The 14,048-nt window shown below is 47.5% G+C and overlaps 1 long non-coding RNA gene across 1 annotated transcript; it reads right to left on the minus strand.

Annotated features, from left to right (window-relative positions):
* Window positions 1–10,148: 10,148 nt before the first annotated feature.
* Window positions 10,149–12,874, minus strand: LOC148108354 (uncharacterized). The gene is made up of 3 exons (XR_015727945.1): window positions 12,815–12,874; window positions 12,198–12,222; window positions 10,149–10,202 (listed from the first exon to the last, which is right to left on the minus strand). It is a non-coding gene; the product is annotated as an uncharacterized LOC148108354 (long non-coding RNA).
* Window positions 12,875–14,048: the final 1,174 nt, after the last annotated feature.

The raw sequence follows: 14,048 nt of genomic DNA on the forward strand, positions 1-14,048 counted from the left end.
GCTCGTGGACAATACCTGTTACCATCTCCTGTAATCCTCAGGTCAGCCCTATTGAGGTGGGTGGGGGCAGAGCAGGGGCTGTAAGCCATATTCTAGTGGGAGGCACTGAAACGTAGAGAGATTAAGTGACATGCCAAGAGTTACCAGTCACTTTTGCCAACATTAGAGATAGATTTCTTACAGGCTTTTTCTATTTATGCACTTCCCACCAAAGGGAACACTGTTCTCATTTGGGGCAGACGTAGCAATTCCTCCAAGTCGTGTGCCTGAATCATCACAAGTGGCCTCGGTTTGGAGCTGACACAGGAGTTGGAATGTCCAACCTTGGTGATTCATTTCATTTGATGAAATCGGAAGTTCCCAGAGGGACATACCATGGGGGGTCCGCGGACGGATGGCACATCCAGCAGTCAGAAGCCCAGGAGTGACGTCAGGGATGTTCTGACCTATCAAGGGTAATAATTAGTAGAATGATTAGAATAAGAAAGCGGGAGTAAAGGGGCATTCTGGGTGAATGGCAACAAGGGTTTATGGAAAATGAGAAGAATTATTTTAACTGAGCAGATACAAAACAGAAAAAGAATCAAATGGGAGTCTTGACCCAGTATCTTGTGTGGAAACTGCCCACTAGACATCACAATTTGCCTGTTCTGAAAATCTTGGGGCAGCTGCCTGCTTCTGAAGGCTGGCTATTTCCAGAGGATCTCTGAGAAGCCTCAGTTTGAGTAGCCCTCTAATTGTGTGAAATTCTGATTTTTTAAATTATTTTATTTATTTTAGCGGAGACATATGAAGCCAAGGGTGAACTCCCAGGAGTTACACTGCTTTGCTTTTAAACAGTACCTGAAGGGGTCCCTTCAGGGGATGTGTAAGGGCAGTTTTTCTCTGATGTCTCTTCCTGAGGTTGAAGATCATGAAGAGGCTTCCAGGAAGATTTCAGGAATGGAGGCCTGAAGCTGTTGGTGAAAACCTTGGGCACTATTACAAGAGCTCTTTGCAATATGCTGCCATGTCTGCATGTAGTAGGGTAGTGCAATCTAGTCTGGGTAGTGAAATTCCTAGAGATAAGGAACTTCCAGCTACTCATTTAGTGGGAGAGCCCGTGTGTTCCCAAGGGAATAGACTGGAGAGCCATCATCACTAGTGTGTATTTGCACCCAGGGAGCTCACAGGTTTCTGAAAGTTTTGCTACTTTTAATGGAAGGATGAAAATGTTTTGCCCACTTGAAACAGTTTATGTCTTAAATAATGAACTGTGTTCCAGCAAAATTGTAATTTCTTGTGAAACTCTATATTTCTTTTTGGCCAAGGTTGAGAGCAAGTAAAGAGAACCCTTTTTAGAGGCTTTTTTGTTTTCTGGACAAAGTCAGAGATCATTCACACATTATATAAGAACTGAATTACAAGGGAAACTTAGATTTCCTTTTTCAGTCTTGATCGAGCACATGGGAAAAGGAGAGGGGCTTTCAGTGAACTCCTGGGCCATGACTGTCCAGGTATGCCACTGTTCTGTCCAGGAGAGAACAAAAAGGATATACCCTTCTGGTCTCTTAGTGAAACAACTTTGGATTCAGAATTTCTTTTGGAGGCCTCAACATAGCATCCAAAATGTGCTGCCCATTGGACTTCCTCCTTTCCGATGATGCTTCTCAAATGAATGATTTTGCTCCAATCAGGTTGTCTAGAGTTGGCCTTGAAAAGCCAAATCATCGTTGGTGAAGTCGTGGGGAACAAGAATTCGGATTGTGATGAATGTACACATGAGCATCAGACATTTTTTTCTGGAAGAGGAGAGGGGTTAGGTTTAGAGGATTCCCAAGAGAGCTGGTGACAGTTGGTAGAAATAGAACATTTGTGCATCTCATGCCTTGGGCCCCAAAAATGACAGGGCTGAAGAGAGAGATGATAGATTTGAAGATCCAAGAACATCAAGTGCCGGGAGGAGCCCAGGTCCTGCAGGAGGAGGACCATAAAAAGCAGGAAAGAGGAACTTGGCCAAAGCTACAAAAAGGACCTTCTCAATAAGAGAGAGGAGACGGGTGCCTGGGTGGCAAAGGCGGGTAAGCATGTGACTCCTGATTTCGGCTCAGGTCATGATCTCTGGGTCCTGGAGTCAAGTCCCATGTCAGGCTCTGCCGTCAGTGGGGATTCTGCTTTGGGGTCTCCCTCTCTCTTCCTCTGTCCCTCCCCCACTCGTGCCATCTCAGTCTCTCCCAAAATAAAATAAATAAATCTTTACCAAAAAAAAAAAAGAGTATAAAAATGAAAGAGGAAATAAATTACATGCGGATGGTGGATCTATGGGTCCGAGTCTTTGCATCCTGCAAAGTCGTCTTCCTTACGGATGACAGTGAGCATTGTCATGGCCTGGTCTTGGGAAAGGAAAGGGGACAATCAGGGTGAAGTGAGGACTCAGGCCACTGCCCCCGGGATTATGTCCCCGACCCCAAAACTCAATGCTGCCCTCAGCTCCGCAGTCCCCCCACCTCACCAACCATGGGGCTGTGATCCCTTTACCTCACTGATGAGAAAGGCATCCAGGGTCTCTGGGCCCTTCCCAGCCCTCAGATTTCATAACTGGGACCAGGAAGCAGTGACTATCAGCCCATTCTTTCAAGAGGCAGCCACGGTGGTGCCCATGACTTTCTGTCCCCATGATTTCCTACCTTCCTCTGCTCCCTCCTGCTACCCTCCCTCCTCTCTCCCTGAATCATTAATTCCTTATTTCCCTCTCCTGTCACCTCCAACAACCAGACTGTTCTCTGCAATGGGAACAGTGGAGGAACGATCATGGGTTTACTGACACACTCCCTAGTCAATCAGTTGATCAATGAGCCAATGCAGCTAACATGGAGGCGGCTGCCACGGGCCTGGGGTGATGCTGGGCCATGAGAGTGACCATCAACTGGGCAATCAAGTAGACTGCCCCATGCCTGGGCTCATCTTGGGCACTTGACACACACTTCCTATTGATGACAGCCCGTAAGTGTCCTAGCCCAGAGAGGAGATGAATGTGACAGTAGAGGTAATGGTACTTGTCCGAATTCCCCTAGTCTGTCAGTGGGGTGACGGGCATTCTCCAGCTGGTGTGGTCACATAAACACCAGTACCTGCAGTGTTCACCAAAGACCCTGAGACCTGGAAGGACTAGGGGAGGCCCCGAGCAGATGGATGGAAGGTCCGAGGGTGGGCCGTGACCACGATGTGGGGACCAGGCCCGTTGCTGTCAGTGGAATCTGACAGGAGCAAAGATCCTGGCCACGCTTCCCAGAGCCTCTGTCCTGGGCCCAGTCAGTCCCAGGAGACCAGATCAGAGGGACCGTGAGAGCCAGTGTGTGCTGCCAGCCCAGCAGCCTTCACACAGGCCTCTAGAATTCCCGTCAGCCAGGGAGGGTCTCCGCGCAGCTGCATATGAGCCTCTCTCCCATGGAGCCAAGTGAAGGGCTTGTTCTGCTCCCAGTATAAGGGATGTGGTGAGGAGAAGAGAGAAATGTGCTCCAGGATGTGCCTCTCACCTCACCTCTGCAGCAGAATGCCTCGGGTGTATTGGTCGCTATGAATGGGGTTAGAGCATATGGAGGCATTTGGTTCCCAGGCATGAGCTGAGGGCCACCGCTTGGCCTCCTGTGGTCATAGGGCTATAATGTGTGTGCTGTGACGAGATTTCTTTATCTCGTCTTTTCGTTTCATTTCTTTTCTTTTAATTTCTTTTCCTTCTTTCGTTCTTTCTTTTTTTTTTGAGAATGTGGACAATGGACATTGTGCAGTGGCAGTGGGATACACCTCCTGGAGCAATATGCAATCTCTCTCTCGCTCTTTCCATCTCTCTCTCTCCCTCTCTGCATCTCTCTTTCTGTGTCTGACTCTCCCTGTCTCCCACACAAAAATACAATCATATCACATAGAGCCACAAAAGACACCCCAAACCCAAGCCTCACGCACACACACCCACACCACACACAGGGAATACAATGGCTTCCTAGGACTGTAGACACATGGACACACTTTTTGACCTGGGAAATCTCCTGTCCACCACACCCCCACAACCCAATCAGGGCGGCTCGCCAGACTGAGGATTGCAAGGATGCCCCACCTGCATTAACATCTAGAGTTTTGTCTCAGGAAGAGGCTGATTCCAGAATACGTACCGCATACACCGGATGCTCCTGTCCCCTGCAGGTACAGAAAAGAGGACACCGTGAGGTTCAGGTCATGCTACACACTGTCTGTCTGTGTGAGCCTATTTCCCTCAATGATTTTAGGAACCAAGATGGAACACAGTGGTTGAGTCCAACGACCCCAAAGTAAGTGAACTGGATGCCTTAGGAAGTTGTTTTTCCTGGGGGACATGTCTGTCCAGTCCATTCAGGACGGTGACTACAAAATGCTTCATCCAAGCAGGAGAAAGGGTTACTGAAGGACAGGATCCTACCACAGCATTTAGAACCACTTTTGGTGTCGCCAATGGTAAATGTCCTCTCGATCAGCTAACGGTTGGCAGAGACAACCACTCCATGCTCTCCCAAAAAGGAAAATTGTATGAGATCTATATGTATAATCCCAAATATACATTGTCTGATTTTCATCTGAATTTGATTGGAAAGAAACCAAGAAAGCAACATCTGTTCCTCGGACAAAGAACTTCTAGCTGACCATGGCGAGAGGTGTGCCTCCGGCGCTGTCTCCTTCGATGGGATCCATGTCTTCCTCCAAGGCATCTAGGACACAGAGTACCCGTCAGCACATTCCTCTTGTTGCTCAAGAATATTCATGGAATATTGCTTGATATGGACACGAGGCTGGGGTGTATGGAGCCAGCTGGTTTTGAAGCATGGACTGAAGTGCCCCTGCTGGGCCACCCAGTGCAGTAAGGCTCTAAAGTGCGCAGAGTGATAACATGGCTTTGGAGAAGGGTGACATCATGCAGTATCTGTCTGACATATCTCCTGGAGAAACACCTTTCTCTCTCTCTCTCCCCCTCTCTGTCTCTCTTTCTCGGTCATCTCTCTCTTTCTCTGTCTTTGTCTCTCTGTCTATGTCTCTCTGTCTTTCTATCTGTTTTTGTCTCTCTCTCTCTCACACACACACACACGCACACACACACACACACTCACAATCACACCACATAGAGCCACAAAAGACACCCCAACACCAAGCCTCACGCACACACACCCACACCACACACAGGGAATACAATGGCTTCCTAGGACTGTAGACACATGGACACACTTTTTCACCTGGGAAATCTCCTGTCCACCACACCCCCACAACCCAATCAGGGCGGCTCGCCAGACTGAGGATTGCAAGGATGCCCCACCTGCATTAACATCTAGAGTTTTGCCTCAGGAAGAGGCTGATTCCAGAATACGTACCACATTCACCGGATACTCCTGTCCCCTGCAGGTACAGAAAAGAGGACACCGTGAGCCCCAGGTCATGCTACACACTGTCTGTCTGCATGAGCTTTATTTCCCTCAATGACTTTAGGAACCCAGATGAAACACAGTGGTTGAGTCCAATGACCCCAAAGTAAGTGAACTGGATGCCTTAGGAAGTTGTTTTTCCTGGGGGACATGTCTGTCCAGTCCATTCAGGACGGTGACTACAAAATGCTTCATCCAAGCAGGAGAAAGGGTTACTGAGGGACAGGATCCTACCACAGCGTTTAGAGCCATGTTTGGTGTCGCCAATGCTAAATGTCCTCTCGAATCAGCTAACGGTTGGCAGAGACAACCACTCAACGCTCTCCCCACCAGGGAAATTACATATGTAGAATCTCAAAAGTATATATAGCTTTTTACATAAAATCGGTATATAAAAATAATTTCATTTCCATATACAAGCAATTGACATTAGGAAAATGATTTTTGTTTTAGTATTATGTTCAACTCGCCAACACAGAGTATATTGTCTGAATTTCATCTGAATTTGATTGGAAAGAAACCCAGAAAGCAACATTTGTTCCTCGGGGATAGACAGGCAAGCTCACCTTGGCAAGAGGCAGGCCCTCCTCCTCTGTGATCCTCTGATAAAGCCAGGACCAGACAGCGCCATCATCAGTCACATCTAGAAGGACACAGAGTACCTGTCAGCGTATTGGTGGTGCTGCTCAAGAAAGATGCGGGGAGGGGCGCCTGAGTGGCTCAGTCAGTGAACCATCTGCCTTCAGCTCAAGTCAGGACTGCAGGGTCCTGGGATCGAGTCCTGGATGGGGCTTCCTGCTCAGCAAGGGTCTGCTTTTCTCTCTCCCTCTGCCCCTCTCACCTGTTTGTGCTCTCACTCACTCTCTCTCAAATAAATAAAATCTTAAAAAAAAAAAAGAATGCCTCGAGGTGTATTGCTCTCTATGAATGGGGTTAGAGCATATGGAGGCATTTGGTTCCCAGGCATGAGCTGAACGCCCCTCTGGGCCTACCGCGGTAATAAAGCTATAATGTGTGTGCTGTGATGAGATTTCTTTATCTCGTCTTGTCTTGTCTTTTCTTCTCTTTTCTTTTCTTTCTTTCTTTTTTCTTTTTTTTTTTTTATTGAGAATGTGGACAATGGGAATTGTGCAGTGGCAGTGGGATACACCTCCTGGAGACATATGCAATCTCTCTCTCACTCTTTCCATCTCTCCCTCTAACTCTGTGCATCTCTCTGTCTGTGTCAGTGTCTCCCTGTCTCCCACACAATCACACACTCACAATCACACCACATAGAGCCACAAAAGACACCCCAACCCCAAGCCTCATGCACACACACCCACACCACACACAGGGAATACAATGGCTTCCTAGGACTGTAGACACATGGACACACTTTTTCACCTGGGAAATCTCCTGTACACCACACCCCCACAACCCAATCAGGGCAGCTCGCCAGACTGAGGATTGCAAGGATGCCCCACCTGCATTAACATCTAGAGTTTTATCTAAGGAAGAGGCTGATACCAGAATACGTACCACTCTCGCTGGTGGTGGTTGATGGTGACACCTGCAGGTACAGAAAAGAGGACAGCGTGAGGCTCAGGTCATGCTACACACTGTCTGTCTGAATGAGCTTTATTTCCCTCAATGACTTTAGGAACCCAGATGGAACACAGTGGTTGAGTCCAACGACCCCAAAGTAAGTGAACTGGATGCCTTAGGAAGTTGTTTTTCCTGGGGGACATGTCTGTCCAGTCCATTCAGGACGGTGACTACAAAATGCTTCATCCAAGCAGGAGAAAGTGTTACTGAGGGACAGGATCCTACCACAACGTTTAGAACCATGTTTGGTGTCGCCAATGGTAAATGTCCTCTCAATCAGCTAACGGTTGGCAGAGACAACCACTCAATGCTCTTCCCACCAGGGAAATTACATATGTAGAATCTCAAAAGTATATATAGCTTTTTACATAAAATCTGTATATAAAAATATTTTCATTTCCATATACAAGCAGTTGACATTAGGAAAATGATTTTTGTTTTAGTATTATGTTCAACTCGCCAACACAGAGCATACTGTCTGAATTTCATCTGAATTTGATTGGAAAGAAACCAAGAAAGCAACATCTGTTCCTCGGACAGAGAACTTGTAGCTCACCATGGCAAGAGGTTTGCCACCGGCGCTGTCTCCTTTGATGGGATCCATGTCTTCCTCCAAGGTATCTAGGACACAGAGTACCCGTCAGCACATTCCTCTTGTTGCTCAAGAATATTCATGGAATATTGCTTGATATGGACACGAGGCTGGGGTGTATGGAGCCAGCTGGTTTCCAAGCATGGACTGAAGAGCCCATGCTGGGCCACCCACTGCAGTAAGGCTCTAAAGTGCGCAGTGTGATAACATGGCTTTGGAGAAGGGTGACATCATGCAGTATCTGTCTGACATATCTCCTGGAGAAACACCTTTCTCTCTCTCTCTCCCCCTCTCTGTCTCTCTCTCTCTCTTGGTCATCTCTCTCTTTCTCTGTCTTTGTCTCTCTGTCTATGTCTCTCTGTCTTTCTATCTGTCTTTGTCCCTCTCTCTCTCTCTCTCTCTCTCACACACACACACACACACTCACAATCACACCACATAGAGCCACAAAAGACACCCCAACACCAAGCCTCACGCACACACACCCACACCACACACAGGGAATACAATGGCGTCCTAGGACTGTAGACACATGGACACACTTTTTCACCTGGGAAATCTCCTGTCCACCACACCCCCACAACCCAATCAGGGCGGCTCGCCAGACTGAGGATTGCAAGGATGCCCCACCTGCATTAACATCTAGAGTTTTGTCTCAGGAAGAGGCTGATTCCAGAATACGTACCGCATTTACCGGATGCTCCTGTCCCCTGCAGGTACAGAAAAGAGGACACCGTGAGCCCCAGGTCATGCTACACACTGTCTGTCTGTGTGAGCCTATTTCCCTCAATGACTTTAGGAACCCAGATGGAACACAGTGGTTGAGTCCAACGACCCCAAAGTAAGTGAACTGGATGCCTTAGGAAGTTGTTTTTCCTGGGGGACATGTCTGTCCAGTCCATTCAGGACGGTGACTACAAAATGCTTCATCCAAGCAGGAGAAAGGGTTACTGAGGGACAGGATCCTACCACAGCGTTTAGAGCCACGTTTGGTGTCGCCAATGCTAAATGTCCTCTCGAATCAGCTAACGGTTGGCAGAGACAACCACTCAATGCTCTTCCCACCAGGGAAATTACATATGTAGAATCTCAAAAGTATATATAGCTTTTTACATAAAATCTGTATATAAAAATATTTTCATTTCCATATACAAGCAGTTGACATTAGGAAAATGATTTTTGTTTTAGTATTATGTTCAACTCGCCAACACAGAGCATACTGTCTGAATTTCATCTGAATTTGATTGGAAAGAAACCAAGAAAGCAACATCTGTTCCTCGGACAGAGAACTTGTAGCTCACCATGGCAAGAGGTGTGCCTCCGGCGCTGTCTCCTTTGATGGGATCCATGTCTTCCTCCAAGGTATCTAGGACACAGAGTACCCGTCAGCACATTCCTCTTGTTGCTCAAGAATATTCATGGAATATTGCTTGATATGGACACGAGGCTGGGGTGTATGGAGCCAGCTGGTTTCCAAGCATGGACTGAAGAGCCCATGCTGGGCCACCCACTGCAGTAAAGCTCTAAAGTGCGCAGTGTGATAACATGGCTTTGGAGAAGGGTGACATCATGCAGTATCTGTCTGACATATCTCCTGGAGAAACACCTTTCTCTCTCTCTCTCCCCCTCTCTGTCTCTCTCTCTTTCTCGGTCATCTCTCTCTTTCTCTGTCTTTGTCTCTCTGTCTATGTCTCTCTGTCTTTCTATCTGTCCTTGTCCCTCTCTCTCTCTCTCTCTCTCTCACACACACACACACACACACTCACAATCACACCACATAGAGCCACAAAAGACACCCCAACACCAAGCCTCACGCACACACACCCACACCACACACAGGGAATACAATGGCTTCCTAGGACTGTAGACACATGGACACACTTATTCACCTGGGAAATCTCCTGTCCACCACACCCCCACAACCCAATCAGGGCGGCTCGCCAGACTGAGGATTGCAAGGATGCCCCACCTGCATTAACATCTAGAGTTTTGTCTCAGGAAGAGGCTGATACCAGAATACGTACCACTCTCGCTGGTGGTGGTTGATGGTGTCCCCTGCAGGTACAGAAAAGAAGACAGCGTGAGGCTCAGGTCATGCTACACACTGTCTGTCTGAATGAGCTCTATTTCCCTCAATGACTTTAGGAACCCTGATGGAACACAGTGGTTGAGTCCAACGACCCCAAAGTAAGTGAACTGGATGCCTTAGGAAGTTGTTTTTCCTGGGGGACATGTCTGTCCAGTCCATTCAGGACGGTGACTACAAAATGCTTCATCCAAGCAGGAGAAAGTGTTACTGAGGGACAGGATCCTACCACAACGTTTAGAACCATGTTTGGTGTTGCCAATGGTAAATGTCTTCTCGATCAGCTAACAGTTGGCAGAGACAACCACTCCATGCTCTCCCAAAAAGAAAAATTATATGAGATCTATATGTATAATCCCAAATATATATTGTCTGATTTTATCTGAATTTGATTGGAAAGAAACGAAGAAAGCAACATCTGTTCCTCGGACAAAGAACTTCTAGCTCACCATTGCGAGAGGTGTGCCTCCGGTGCTGTCTCCTTTGATGGGATCCATGTCTTCCTCCAAGGCATCTAGGACACAGAGTACCCGTCAGCACATTCCTTTTGTTGCTCAAGAATATTCATGGAATGTTGCTGGATATGGACACGAGGCTGGGGTGTATGGAGCCAGCTGGTTTCCAAGCATGGACTGAAGAGCCCATGCTGGGCCACCCAGTGCAGTAAGGCTCTAAAGTGCGCAGTGTGATAACATGGCTTTGGAGAAGGGTGACATCATGCAGTATCTGTCTGACATATCTCCTGGAGAAACACCTTTCTCTCTCTCTCTCCCCCTCTCTGTCTCTCTCTCTCTCTTGGTCATCTCTCTCTTTCTCTGTCTTTGTCTCTCTGTCTATGTCTCTCTGTCTTTCTATCTGTCTTTGTCCCTCTCTCTCTCTCTCTCTCTCACACACACACACACACACTCACAATCACACCACATAGAGCCACAAAAGACACCCCAACACCAAGCCTCACGCACACACACCCACACCACACACAGGGAATACAATGGCGTCCTAGGACTGTAGACACATGGACACACTTTTTCACCTGGGAAATCTCCTGTCCACCACACCCCCACAACCCAATCAGGGCGGCTCGCCAGACTGAGGATTGCAAGGATGCCCCACCTGCATTAACATCTAGAGTTTTGTCTCAGGAAGAGGCTGATTCCAGAATACGTACCGCATTCACTGGATGCTTCTGTCCCCTGCAGGTACAGAAAAGAGGACACCGTGAGCCCCAGGTCATGCTACACACTGTCTGTCTGTGTGAGCCTATTTCCCTCAATGACTTTAGGAACCCAGATGGAACACAGTGGTTGAGTCCAATGACCCCAAAGTAAGTGAACTGGATGCCTTAGGAAGTTGTTTTTCCTGGGGGACATGTCTGTCCAGTCCATTCAGGACGGTGACTACAAAATGCTTCATCCAAGCAGGAGAAAGGGTTACTGAGGGACAGGATCCTACCACAGCGTTTAGAGCCACGTTTGGTGTCGCCAATGCTAAATGTCCTCTCGAATCAGCTAACGGTTGGCAGAGACAACCACTCAATGCTCTTCCCACCAGGGAAATTACATATGTAGAATCTCAAAAGTATATATAGCTTTTTACATAAAATCTGTATATAAAAATATTTTCATTTCCATATACAAGCAGTTGACATTAGGAAAATGATTTTTGTTTTAGTATTATGTTCAACTCGCCAACACAGAGCATACTGTCTGAATTTCATCTGAATTTGATTGGAAAGAAACCAAGAAAGCAACATCTGTTCCTCGGACAGAGAACTTGTAGCTCACCATGGCAAGAGGTTTGCCACCGGCGCTGTCTCCTTTGATGGGATCCATGTCTTCCTCCAAGGTATCTAGGACACAGAGTACCCGTCAGCACATTCCTCTTGTTGCTCAAGAATATTCATGGAATATTGCTTGATATGGACACGAGGCTGGGGTGTATGGAGCCAGCTGGTTTCCAAGCATGGACTGAAGAGCCCATGCTGGGCCACCCACTGCAGTAAGGCTCTAAAGTGCGCAGTGTGATAACATGGCTTTGGAGAAGGGTGACATCATGCAGTATCTGTCTGACATATCTCCTGGAGAAACACCTTTCTCTCTCTCTCTCCCCCTCTCTGTCTCTCTCTCTTTCTTGGTCATCTCTCTCTTTCTCTGTCTTTGTCTCTCTGTCTATGTCTCTCTGTCTTTCTATCTGTCTTTGTCCCTCTCTCTCTCTCTCTCTCTCTCTCTCTCTCACACACACACACACTCACAATCACACCACATAGAGCCACAAAAGACACCCCAACACCAAGCCTCACGCACACACACCCACACCACACACAGGGAATACAATGGCTTCCTAGGACTGTAGACACATGGACACACTTTTTCACCTGGGAAATCTCCTGTCCACCACACCCCCACAACCCAGTCAGGGCGGCTCGCCAGACTGAGGATTGCAAGGATGCCCCACCTGCATTAACATCTAGAGTTTTGTCTCAGGAAGAGGCTGATTCCAGAATACGTACCGCATTCACCGGATGCTCCTGTCCCCTGCAGGTACAGAAAAGAGGACACCGTGAGCCCCAGGTCATGCTACACACTGTCTGTCTGCATGAGCTTTATTTCCCTCAATGACTTTAGGAACCCAGATGGAATACAGTGGTTGAGTCCAATGACCCCAAAGTAAGTGAACTGGATGCCTTAGGAAGTTGTTTTTCCTGGGGGACATGTCTGTCCAGTCCATTCAGGACAGTGACTACAAAATGCTTCATCCAAGCAGGAGAAAGTGTTACTGAGGGACAGGATCCTACCACAGCGTTTAGAACCACGTTTAGTGTCGCCAATGCCAAATGTCCTCTCGAATCAGCTAACGGTTGGCAGAGACAACCACTCAATGCTCTCCCCACCAGGGAAATTACATATGTAGAATCTCAAAAGTATATATAGCTTTTTATATAAAATCGGTATATAAAAATAATTTCATTTCCATATACAAGCAGTTGACATTAGGAAAATGATTTTTGTTTTAGTATTATGTTCAACTCGCTAACACAGAGTATATTGTCTGAATTTCATCTGAATTTGATTGGAAAGAAACCCAGAAAGCAACATTTGTTCCTCGGGGATAGACAGGCAAGCTCACCTTGGCAAGAGGCAGGCCCTCCTCCTCTGTGATCCTCTGATAAAGCCAGGACCAGACAGCACCATCATCAGTCACATCTAGAAGGACACAGAGTACCTGTCAGCGTATTGGTGGTGCTGCTCAAGAAAGATGCGGGGAGGGGTGCCTGAGTGGCTCAGTCAGTGAACCATCTGCCTTCAGCTGAAGTCAGGACCGCAGGGTCCTGGGATCAAGTCCCGGATGGGGCTTCCTGCTCAGCAAGGGTCTGCCCCTCTCACCTGTTTGTGCTCTCACTCACTCTCTCTCAAATAAATAAAATCTTAAAAAAAAAAAAGAATGCCTCGAGGTGTATTGCTCTCTATGAATGGGGTTAGAGCATATGGAGGCATTTGGTTCCCAGGCATGAGCTGAACGCCCCGCTGGGCCTCCCGCGGTAATAGGGCTATAATGTATGCGCTGTGATGAGATTTCTTTATCTCGCCTTGTGTTTTCTTCTCTTTTCTTTTCTTCTCTTTCTTTCTTTCTTTCTTTCTTTTTTCTTTTTGAGAATATGGACAATGGGAATTGTGCAGTGGCAGTGGGATACACCTCCTGGAGACATATGCAATCTCTTTCTCACTCTTTCCATCTCTCCCTCTCCCTCTGTGCATCTCTCTGTCTGTGTCTGTGTCTCCTTGTCTCCCACACAATCACACTCACAATCACACCACATAGAGCCACAAAAGACACCCCAACACCAAGCCTCATGCACACACACCCACACCACACACAGGGAATACAATGGCTTCCTAGGACTGTAGACACATGGACACACTTTTTCACCTGGGAAATCTCCTGTCCACCACACCCCCACAACCCAATCAGGGTGGCTCGCCAGACGGAGGATTGCAAAGATGCCCCACCTGCATTAACATCTAGAGTTTTATCTCAGGAAGACGCTGATTCCAGAATACATACCGCTCTCGCCGGTGGTTGAAGGTGTCACCTACAGGGACAGAAAAGAGGACACCGTGAGGCTCAGGTCATGCTACACACTATCTGTCTGCATGAGCTTGACTTTAGGAACCCAGATGGAACACAGTGGTTGAGTCCAATGACCCCAAAGTAAGTGAACTGGATGCCTTAGGAAGTTGTTTTTCCTGGGGGACATGTCTGTCCAGTCCATTCAGGACGGTGACTACAAAATGCTTTATCCAAGCAGGAGAAAGGGTTACTGAGGGACAGCATCCTACCACAGCGTTTAGAACCACGTTTG

This window comes from Ursus americanus, chromosome 20 (genome assembly GCF_024610735.1).
Source record: "Ursus americanus isolate L20-20 chromosome 20, mUrsAme1.1.p, whole genome shotgun sequence".
In the NCBI taxonomy this organism is placed as follows: Eukaryota; Metazoa; Chordata; class Mammalia; order Carnivora; family Ursidae; genus Ursus; species Ursus americanus.